Source organism: Amblyomma maculatum, chromosome 2, assembly GCF_055883805.1.
Source record: "Amblyomma maculatum isolate TAMU_Amacu chromosome 2, ASM5588380v1, whole genome shotgun sequence".
Classification (NCBI taxonomy): Eukaryota; Metazoa; Arthropoda; class Arachnida; order Ixodida; family Ixodidae; genus Amblyomma; species Amblyomma maculatum.
In genome coordinates this window covers 137903061-137913748 of record NC_139345.1, presented here as the reverse complement: position 1 = coordinate 137913748, position 10688 = coordinate 137903061, and the positions used below count along the sequence as shown (strand labels likewise).

The 10688-nt window shown below is 53.2% G+C and overlaps 1 pseudogene; it reads right to left on the bottom strand.

Moving 5' to 3' along the window:
• Window positions 1-5202: 5202 nt before the first annotated feature.
• On the bottom strand, window positions 5203-6906 carry LOC146200033 (uncharacterized; annotated as a pseudogene).
• Window positions 6907-10688: the final 3782 nt, after the last annotated feature.

Below are 10688 nucleotides of genomic sequence, written 5' to 3'. Positions count from 1 at the left end.
TTCTTCCATGTGCCGTCTTTCATTATCTTTTTTTTCCACTTCCCACCTGCACCATTATTTCACTCCCCAGCTGCCCCTGCGTTTTTATATTTTTCTTTTTACCCCAATCATCATTACAATACCATTGTACTTCCCTCGTGCTAAGCACTCTTTCCTTCTTTGTCTCTCTGCCATCTGTTTCTTTTCAGCTCTTCCCCTATAGAACTTTCTGATGAAGGCCAGCTGCTGGTCGAAACTTCGAGCCCAATAAAATATTTCTTTAGATGAAGCGCCCACATTGCTTCATTTATATATATATATATATATATATATATATATATATATATATATATATATATATATATATATATTGTCGACAGTGCCGAGTTGAGCATTTAGGATTTCTTTTACAATATAAAGACCTCATCTAAGTTTAAAGACAAAGCTTACGGTCCCAGTGGCGCTGCTGTCGCGAACCCGCGGTAGGCAAAAAGCACGGGAGTGGCCCTGTGGCCAAACTTGTCAAGTATATCTTATTAAGCTGCAGGCACCTTTTCGGAAACTGAATTAACCATGTGCTCCGTTAGTAAGTACGTCGTGATCCTTAACGGTGAGGGCCAAAAGCAATGCATGAAAACTCCACGCATACTGTGTGCAGCGCCCAAACCCGCACGCCCTACTAGGCAGCAAGTGTATTCATGGCGCACAAGCGAATCTCTCCTGTCCACCTTCGGAAACGAGCTAAATTGCTATCTATTTGCTGTTTTCGGCCAGCCAATTACCCTCAGAGGGATTTGAGAATTACAAAGATTCGGATGTTCACAATAATGTTTACAAACACTTCGCAAATCTGTGGTATTCCGCTCAAAACGACCATACATTTAACCCTATCAAATGATTCTTGACACTGAGCGGAAAACGAGCGTTGTGAGCATTTTACCCCCTGCTAGCGTCGAGGGGTGGTATGCCTACGGGGCTTCAAACATGGTTGGCAATAATAGCAAAGCATCGCGCCCTCGTACCATACGGATTTTCCTGTCCTTGCGTAGTTCGTTTAAATAACCACGCTGCGCTCCTGATCTGCTCCCCTCGTGTGCGGCTGTCTGCAATAATGTTCGCAATTTCACCGCGGGTAGTCACGCGTTCATGTTGCATTGCAGTTACAAGCTGTATCAGCCGCGGGTTTAGTTCATGGGAAGATCCTGAGATAGTCCGAATTAAAAGCCCATAAATCACTCGGCGCTACTCCACTGCACAACTCGCATTCGAAATTATCCGCTTTGACTACAGCTATATAATGCTCGTTATAACAAAAAGAAATGCAGCTGCGGCCGAGCATATCAGCGGTTGTCTTCATCACGAAATGTAGAAATATATTGTCACAGAAGCCATTGAAACTGGTTCAGCAGGTTTACTTAGGACTAAGTAAAAGCACCGGCAAGATCAGGCACGGAACCGACTGGCGGGCGAGCACCGAGAGCGAAGAAGACGAGGGCGTGCCAGTCTCCCGAGCTTGCCACATGGCGGCGCCAGTACGATATTGGATTGGTAAAACGTTTATTCGGGGCCTCCAGTAGAACGCGCGCTCGCGCGCGCGCGCTCCGGACGGGGCCTACGTCGTCCTCTGGGCACCGGCCGCGCGGCCTGGGTCCCCGCTCGCCGTGGCCGGCTCGCTGGTTCCCTGCCGGGCCACCGCCTTGATGACCTGCTGGACGGCCCAGAGTTGCTTCTCTTGATTCTCACTCCCTGCGGCTGCTTCCAGTCGCGGCGGGATCCTCCCAGACTTAGCTTCTTCCTGGTACTTGGTACAATTCCACAGCATGTGTTCGAAGCCGGCCGTCTCCGTTCGGCAGACTCTGCATTTGTCTGTCGAGTGCGTCTCGCGATACATTCTATGCATCAACGACGGACTGGGGAGCGAGCCCGTCTGTAGCTGTCTGAATAAAACGGCTTGCTCTCGACTCAGCCACGAGCAAGGGGGTGGAAGCGTTCTGCGAGCTAGGCGGAACACCTTGATTATTTCGTTGTAGTCCGTCATTCGGTCTTTGGTGCTGAACCACAGCGGCCAGTCGACCAAGGCGCGGTCCGTTAGCGCGCGCGCCTCGGCGTGTGCCGTCTCGTTGTGGTTGGCGTTGCGGTCTGACGCCTCGCCCGCGTCAGACCGCAACCACTTGATTCTCACTTGTCTGCTGCCATCGTCGTTTTTGGTTGCCTGCAGTATGCGCACAGCTTCTTTCGCTATCCTGCCTTTGGCGTAATTTCTCACCGCCTGCCTCGAGTCGCATAGCACTGTGTGGCAGTCGCGGTCGGCGATGGCCAGGGCGATGGCCACCTCCTCGGCTTGCTCTGCCTTGGTGCATCTCGTGCTGGCGGTCGTGTGAACGGTGCCAGTCGCGTCGAGGACGACCGTCGTGAACCCGTGTATCTTGGCATACTCAGCCGCGTCAACGTAGCGTGCGTGTGTGTCGGCCGCGTGCTGGTCTATCAGCGCCTTGGCTCTCGCTGCTCTCCTCCCTTTGTTATACTCCGGGTGCATGTTCTTCGGTACCGAGTCCACTCTGATGTTGTGCCTGATCTCATCGGGGACGGAGAGCTGCGTCTGCTCCCTGGCTTGATATCCAATTCCCAGGTTGTCCAGGATTTTCCGGTCGGCCTTGGTCGTAGACAGTCTTTCGAGCTGTGTGGCACGTTGGGCCTCCGCTATCTCCTCCAGCGTGTTGTGCACCCCTAGCTGCAGGAGGCGGTTGGTGCTCGTTGTTTAGAACAGTCCCAGTGCCGTCTTGTAGGCTCTGCAGATGAGTATATCTATCTTGTTTCTCTCGCTCTTGTTCCACTTGTGGTAGGCCGCCACGTACGCTACGTGACATATGACGAACGAGTGGATCAGTCTGATCAGGCTCTGTTCCTTCATTCCACTTTTCTTGTTCGTGACTCGTTTGAGTAGTCTCGTGCCGTTCGCCGCTTTAGCAATGAGCCAGGTGACGGTCTCGCCGTTTCTGCCGTGCGTCTCGATCGTCATCCCCAACACTGGTCTTGTTGACTCTTGAGATCGCGTTTCCCTCTCTGGTCTTGACTTTGATTGCCTCGGACTCTCTCGGGTTGCTCTTAGGTTTGCGGTGCTTGACGGGCGGGTAGACGAGGAGCTCCGACTTGCTCGGCAAGCATCTGAGCCCCGTTCCGTCGAGTTGGTCTTCGATCGCATCAACGGCCGCCTGTAGGATGGATTCGATGTGGGCGTCGCTGCCGCTTTCCACCCACAGCGTTATATCGTCCGCGTATAGCGTATGTCGGACTTCCTTAATATTCCTGAGCCTTTCGACCACTCCTATCATCACCAGATTGAAAAGCACCGGCTAGATGACCGATCCCTGAGGTGTGCCTGTGCTTCCCAGCTTCTTCTCCTGTGCTTGGAGGTCCCCCGCTCTGAGCTCGGCCGTTCTGTCCGTGAGGAAGTCTTTGATGTAATTGTATGATCTCTCTCCCATGTTGAGTTTCGAGACTTGGGATAGGATCGCTGAGTGCTTCACCTTGTCGAAGGCGCTCTGCAGGTCGAGTCCCAGTACTGTTTTGTTGTCGCCAGTTTTGCCGTCCATGATCTGGTGCTTGAGCTGTATCATGGCGTCTTGGGTACTTAGATGCTGCCTGAAGCCAATGATCGTTTCCGGGTAGAGATCTTCTTTCTCGAGGTATTCTTGCCACCTGTTGAGCAGGACGTGCTCCAACACCTTGCCCACGCAAGATGTGAGCGATATGGGTCGGAGGTTATCCATGTCGGGTGGCTTGCCCGGCTTGGGGATTAGGATGATCTTGGCCTTCTTCTACTGCGTCGGCAGCGTTCCCGTTTTCCAGCATTTGTTGTAATAGCTCGTGAGGCTTTCTATGGATTTGTCGTCGAGGTTTTTAAGCGCCTTGTTGGTGATGCGGTCCAGCCCGGCCGCCGACCTGCTGTTGAGGTCCTGCAGTGCCATGCGAACTTCTTATACGTCTATATCTCTGTCGAGACGGGCGTTGGGCAGCCCCCCGTACGGCCCATGGCACTCCGTGGGCGTAGTCGGCAGGTATCTGTCGCTGATGAGTTTCGTCACCTTATCGGCGCCGTGTTTAGTGACTTCTCGATGGATGAGTTTCGCCAGTCGGTCCCTTTGGTGTGACTTAGTCTTGGTTTCGTCGAGCAGATGCTTCAGCAACTTCCATGTTTTCCCGTTGTGCATCTGGCCGTCGGCAGCGTTGCATATCTCGTTCCACTGTTGCGCACATAGCGTTCGACAGAGGTCCTCGATTGCTCTGTTGAGTACTGCGACTTTCTTTCGTAGCCTACGATTAAGGCGTTGTTGTTTCCATCTGTTGAGAATGGACTGCTTGGCCTCGATAAGGTGGGCCAGTCGGCTGTCCATTCTGTTCGTTTCGAGGTCTGTTACTATGTCTTTGGTTGAGTTTCGAACTTCTTGGAGGATCTTGTTGGTCCACGCGTCGATGTCGTCTATTTCGTTCTCTTCCGCTTGCTGATTTCTGTCATCTCTGAAAGCAGACCAATCGATCCACGTATGTTTCCTGACTTTGGTACTGCTCTGCTCCGGTATGACGATTTCCAATATCATATGGTCGCTACCGAGGTCTACCCCCGTGTTCCTCCACGTGATCGTGATCGGTTCGATGTTCTTGACGAACGTGAGGTCGGGGCTGGTATCTCGGGACACGGAGTTGCCATTTCTCGTTGGGTAAGCGGGGTCGGTTATGAGGGTATATTCGAATTCCGCCGCGTCTTGGGATAGGTTTCTGCCTTTCGCATTGCTTTTGACGTAGCCCCACGCCGGATCCATCGCATTAAAGTCGCCGCATGCGATCAGCGTGCTCTTGCCGGCCGTCGTGCTTGCCTTGTTAAGAATGGCTTTGAACCTCTGGAGTCTCCGCGATGGGTTACTGTAGATGTTCAAAATGAAGATGCTGTTTTTCTTTGCTTGGTCGGTACGAGTTCGGTGAGCGTGTGTTCAATCCTGACATTACTTAGCCGGTGTTCGACGAAGGTGAGTCCCTTCCTGACCAGGGTGCACAGGCCTCTGCCGTCGGGCGGGCCCGCGTGCACCCTGTAGCCGGGGAGGGACGGCTTGTACGTTAGTGTTTCTTGGAGAAGGAGCACGTCGGGCTTGCGAGCCGCGTGCTCGATGTCCTGCTGGACGACTGCCTTCTCCTTGACGAAGCCGCGGCAGTTCCACTGCCACACTGTTATGCCTGTGGAGTTGGAGGCCATGATTGTCCGATTCGGAATTTTCCGTGTTGCTGCGCTTGGTTGACTTGATGCTGTACTAGCGCGAACGTTGGGTTGCTTAGTATTAGTTGCACGCTTCTTTCCAGATTGTTGAGTCTATTGACGTTCTCCGTTTGGAAGGCTTCGATGGCTTGCTTCATCGATTGATCATATCCTCGAGGCTGTTGACTTTGGCCTCGACGTTGTTGTTGCTGCTGTCGGTGCTGCAGTTGCTCATGTTGTTCTTGGTCTTGCGTGATTCGACAGGCCCCCTTTTTCGTTGCCGGCTCCTTGTCTGCGTCGACCGTGGTTGCTTCGGCCTTGTTGTTGCCGCTCGGGCTGGATCTTTGCTTTTCGACGTTGCTGAGGGCGTTGCGGATCTCCACGACTTCCTTGGTGAGGTTGTTGATGGTGGCTCGCAGGGTCGCGTTCTCCTTTTTTAGGGCCTCGTTGATCTCTCGTTCCTTGGTTGAAGCGTTGTCTTCTGTCTTGGAGTTGTAGCTCGGATTTATCTTCATGATACCTTGTGCGGCGTTGCCCCAACCGACTCTCTCACGCGACGGTGATCCTTGGGTTTTCGTTTTTCGCGCGTCTCTGCTCTGGCTCCTGCAGCTGCTATTTCTCGACTGCGCGCGGTCTCTCGATGGCGTTCTTGACTTATGGGCAGCTGGCTTGTCAAGTGGTGGGAAATCGCTCTCCGACGGCAGCTGATGGCTGACCTTTCGGCGCTCCCACTGACGCTTGCGAACGACGTAGGGAACCTTGTATCTGGCTTTACATTCTCTGTCGGCGGTCGGGTGAGCGCCGCCGCAAAGTTTGCATTTGGGGGTGCATTTGTGGTCATCTTTAGGGTTCGCTTGGCCGCAGCCCCTGCAGATCCGGTTGGTCGGCGTCGGGCACACGTCCTTGCGATGGCCGACCCGACCACACTGGTGGCAGACGTCAATTTGCTTTCTGTATAGGTGGCACGGTATGAGCGTGACACCATATCGGACAAAGTTCGGTACCTTGGGTCCTCTGAAGGCTACTATGATCGTGGTCGTGTTGCCGATTCTTTTGGCGCCTACGGCGAGTGGGTTTCTGTCATTTACAATGTTGCTGTCGAGATCTTCGGCTTTCTCGTCGACAGGGATGCCTCGGATGATGCCCTTCACGGTGTCGTACGGCGCCGTGCGGTACGCGCCGACTTCGAAGGTCTTGTCTTGGATGCATATAGCTTGAATTCTTGCGTAGCGGACGGTGTTTTCTTCCTTAGGCGTGCTGATTACCATTATATTTTGTTGCGCGTTCGGGCAGATCGTGTCCGATGCGTTCTCTTCGTTCGTGATCTTGGCCGCGGCGAGAATGGCCGCAGCTACGGTCGTAGTGCCGATCTTGATGATGTCGAGTCCCCCTCGCGGTCTGATTACGATCTTGTTTTCCTCCAGCGGCATGGCTGGCATTCTCGCTGCCTTGATGGCCGAGGCTCTAAAGTTATTTTTTCCTTTCGCTTTCTTGCTTACTTGGTTGTCGGTGCCGGCGAGCTTCGCGTCGAGGTCTCGTTGACGGAGTCTTGACATGCGTTCCCCCGCGAGCGTCCATCCATCGCCGCGGTGGAATTCCTCGGGTGAAATTTCTTCGCCTTGAACTTGAACGGTAATTGGAGAGTCGGAGATCGTTGAAAGAACGGACGTTTCCTCCATCTCGGGGCCGAGTGGTTGCCGCCGAGGCGGCGATCCGCGGCAGCCGCGACAGCGACGAGGCCTATCGCTCGCGGAACACACCTTTGGGAACTTTCAATATCCGTCGGTGCTTTTCGACTTCAGAAACACATTGCGGCATTGCCCCTCCCGGTGGAAAAGGCTTCGTTTCGATGCAGAGTGGCGAGGTCGAGGATAACCGTAGTCGCCGAGGATGCGCGTTCACATCAAGTAGTTAAAGGAAGCAAAGAAAAAAAAACACATCTAGCTTGACCTAGCGGGAGTAGAAGGGCTTCATCCTGGCGACATGTACGACTTCCGATTGTGCTTGCCGTCAGGATGAGCGAACAGTTCCTTGCGGGGACACTTCGTAGGTGACGTCGCTGAGTTTGCGTTGTACTTCGTACGGGCCGAAGTAGCGGCGCAAAAGCTTCTCGGTGCGACCCGGCCGGCGAACAGGTGTCCACATGCAAACCTCCTCTCCAGGATTGTAAATTACCTCCCTGTGACGAAGGTTATACCGTCGAGCATCTTTAACTTGCTGTGTCCGAATTCTCAGTCTAGCCAGCTGGCGAGCGGCCTCGGCATGCTGGGCGAATTGGTCGGCACCGGCAATCGATGGGTGGGCAACATCTGGCAGTAGTATTGCATCCAGCATGGTGTCAGCTTCGCGACCGTACACCAAACGAAACGGTGTAAAGCGGGTCGTTTCCTGGACGGCGGTGTTATAAGCAAATGTTGCATACGGTAGTATCCGGTCCCAGTTCTTATGATCTTCGTTGACATACATAGAAAGCATATCAGCGATGGTCTTATTGAGTCGCTCAGTAAGGCAATTTGTCTGAGGGTGGTAAGCTGTTGTTCAGCGATGACAAGTGCCACTGAGCCTCATCACTTCCTGGGTTAGAGCTGAAGTAAATGCCGCGCCTCTGTCAGTTAAAACGATCGCAGGGGCACCGTGACGAAGGACCAGATTAAAGATGAAAAAGTTCGCAATATCAGTAGACGTGCCGCTGGGAAGAGCTTTCGTCTCACAATAGCGGGTTAGATAATCTGTGGCGACTATAATGTACCTGTTGCCCAATGATGACTTAGGAAATGGCCCGAGCAAGTCCATACCGACTTGGTGAAAAGGTACTCGCGGAGGAACAATAGGCTGCAGCAGGCCGGCCGGCTTGACAGGTGGTATCTTCCGACGTTGGCAATCACGGCATGTCCTAACATAGCGCTGAACCATAGCGGCAAGCTTGGGCCAGTAGTACTTTTGTCGTACTTGTGCCAAGGTGCGCGAAAAACCGAGATGTCCAGCAGAAAGCTCGTCGTGGCATGCCTGCAAAACGTCGGTACGGAGCGGCGTTAGGACAACCAGCAGATACTGAATGTCTGTGGAAGCGTAGTTTTTCTTGTAGAGGACGCCGTCACGCAAACAGAATGACGACAGGCCACGCGTGAAAAGGCGAGGCGGCGATGATGCGGTTCCTTCGAGGTAATCGATGAGGGGCCGCAGTTCGGTGTCGTCTCGCTGTTGTTGAGCGAGATCTGGTGTCGAAAGAGCGCCGAGAAAGACGGAGTCTGTTTCACTTGAAGAACACGGGATAGGGTCTCGGGATAGGCAGTCAGCGTCACTGTGTTTCTTGCCAGACTTGTACACAATAGTGACGTCGAACTCCTGTAAGCGGAGACTCCAGCGGGCTAACCTGCCTGAAGGATCTTTAAGGTTCGCTAACCAACAGAGTGAGTGGTGGTCGCCGAGCACTCTAAACGGCTGCCCATACAAATACGGCCGAAATCTTGTTACCGCCCACACAACTGCAAGGCACTCTTTTTCGGTAGTGGAATATTTCGCTTCGGAACAAGACAGGGTGCGGCTGGCGTAAGCAATCACCCGCTCAACGCCTTCTTGCCACTCAACGAGGACTGCACCGAGGCCAATGTTACTGGCGTCGGTATGCAATTCTGTGTCGGCCTCCTCGTCGAAGTGTCCAAGTACGGGCGTTGTTTGAAGGCGCTTGCGAAGCTCCTCGAAGGCCCTTTGCTGCTCGTGAGCCCAGATGAAAGGCTGGTCGTCCTTTGTTAGACGTGTCAATGGTTCCGCTATTCGGGAGAAGTCGTACACAAACTCCTGTAATAGGCACAGAGGCCCAAAAACCGACGCACGGAACTTTTATCAGTGGGGGTCGGGAACGCAGCTACGGCAGCCGTCTTCTCTGGATCAGGGCTAATTCCCTCAGTACTCACGACGTGACCCAGGAACTTGAGCTGTTGGAATGCAAAGTGGAATTTTTCTGGTTTTAGCGAGAGTCCGGCCAAGCGGATGGTATTTAGCACGGCCGTCAATCGTTTCAGGTGCTCTTCGTAGGTCGCAGAGAAAATGACAATGTCGTCAAGGTAGACGAGGCACGTCTGCCATTTCAGGCCGGCTAGGACAGTGTCCATCATTCTTTGAAAGGTTGCGGGAGCGGAACACAAACCGAAAGGAAGCACTTTAAATTCGTACAGTCCGTCAGGAATAATGAATGCGGTTTTCTCTCGATCACGTTCATCGACATCGATCTGCCAGTACCCACTGCGTAGATCGAGCGATGTAAAGTATCGGGCGTGGCGAAGTCGGTCGAACGAGTCATCTATTCGAGGTAACGGGTAGACGTCCTTTTTCGTAATTTTGTTAAGCCTCCTATAGTCGACGCAGAATCTGAGTGCTCTGTCCTTTTTAGCGACCAGCACAACTGGTGAGGCCCATGGACTTGTGGACGGCTGGTCACATCATCGCGGAGCATTTCATCAACTTGCGCCGAATAGCCTCTCGTTCTTTCGGCGATACTCGGTAGGGGTGTTGGCGGATAGGGCGCTCGGTGGGATCAACTATAATTCGATGTTTGGTTACTGACGTCTGTTTCACTTTGGAAGTGACGGCAAAGCAGTAACGGTAAGTGTCCAGAATTGCTTGAATGTGGCGTTTCTGGGTAAGAGACAAAGCTGGGTTCACGTCAGTTTGATCAGTGTGTCCAGTGCTCTCGGGAGGGTTCTCGTTGGGCAGCGAAAGGGCGCAATGGGCGGATGGCGCACTGACTTCGTCAAAATAAGCGATAGCTGTACCTGTCGGTAAATGGCGGTATTCGCCACTAAAGTTCATTAAAAGTAGTTCAGTTCGTTTATTTCTCAAGGCAAAGGTCCCTCGAGCGACGCAGACTTGCAGGCTCAACAATCAATTCACGTTCGTTTCCGCGAGGCCTTGCAAGGCGGGGGGGTTGTCGCACTTCACTGTAACAAACAAGCTGCTGCGTGGAGGTAGAGTGACATGATCGCCGCACACTCGGAAAACTGGCCTGTCTGTGTAGTCGTCGCTGTGCTGTCTGTACTCGTCGGAAATTGCGCGGTGTGTGGAAAAAGTCACCATGAAGTCACGGAGGCCGATGATTGCGTCGTTTTCTCTAAGAAAATCAAGGCCGAGAATCAGGTCCTTGGAGCACTCTGCTAGCACAACAAAGCAACACGAGAAAGTTACGTGGTGAATCTCGACGCGAGCGGTGCACAGTCCGCGCGGCGTTACCACATGCCCTCCGGCTGTCCTTACCGGGGCTCCGTGCCAAAGAGTCAGGACTTTTGCGCAGAATGGTAGCAAGGCCATGACTCATAACGCAAAAATCAGCGCCGGTATCTACAAGGGCCGCCGTGTTGTGGTTATCAACGACGATCGGTATCTCGGCGGAATGTAGCTCACCGTCGACAAAGTGCGGCGTGTCAGGGATCGTCGGGCTGACGGGTCGTTCGTTGCGTCCAATTAC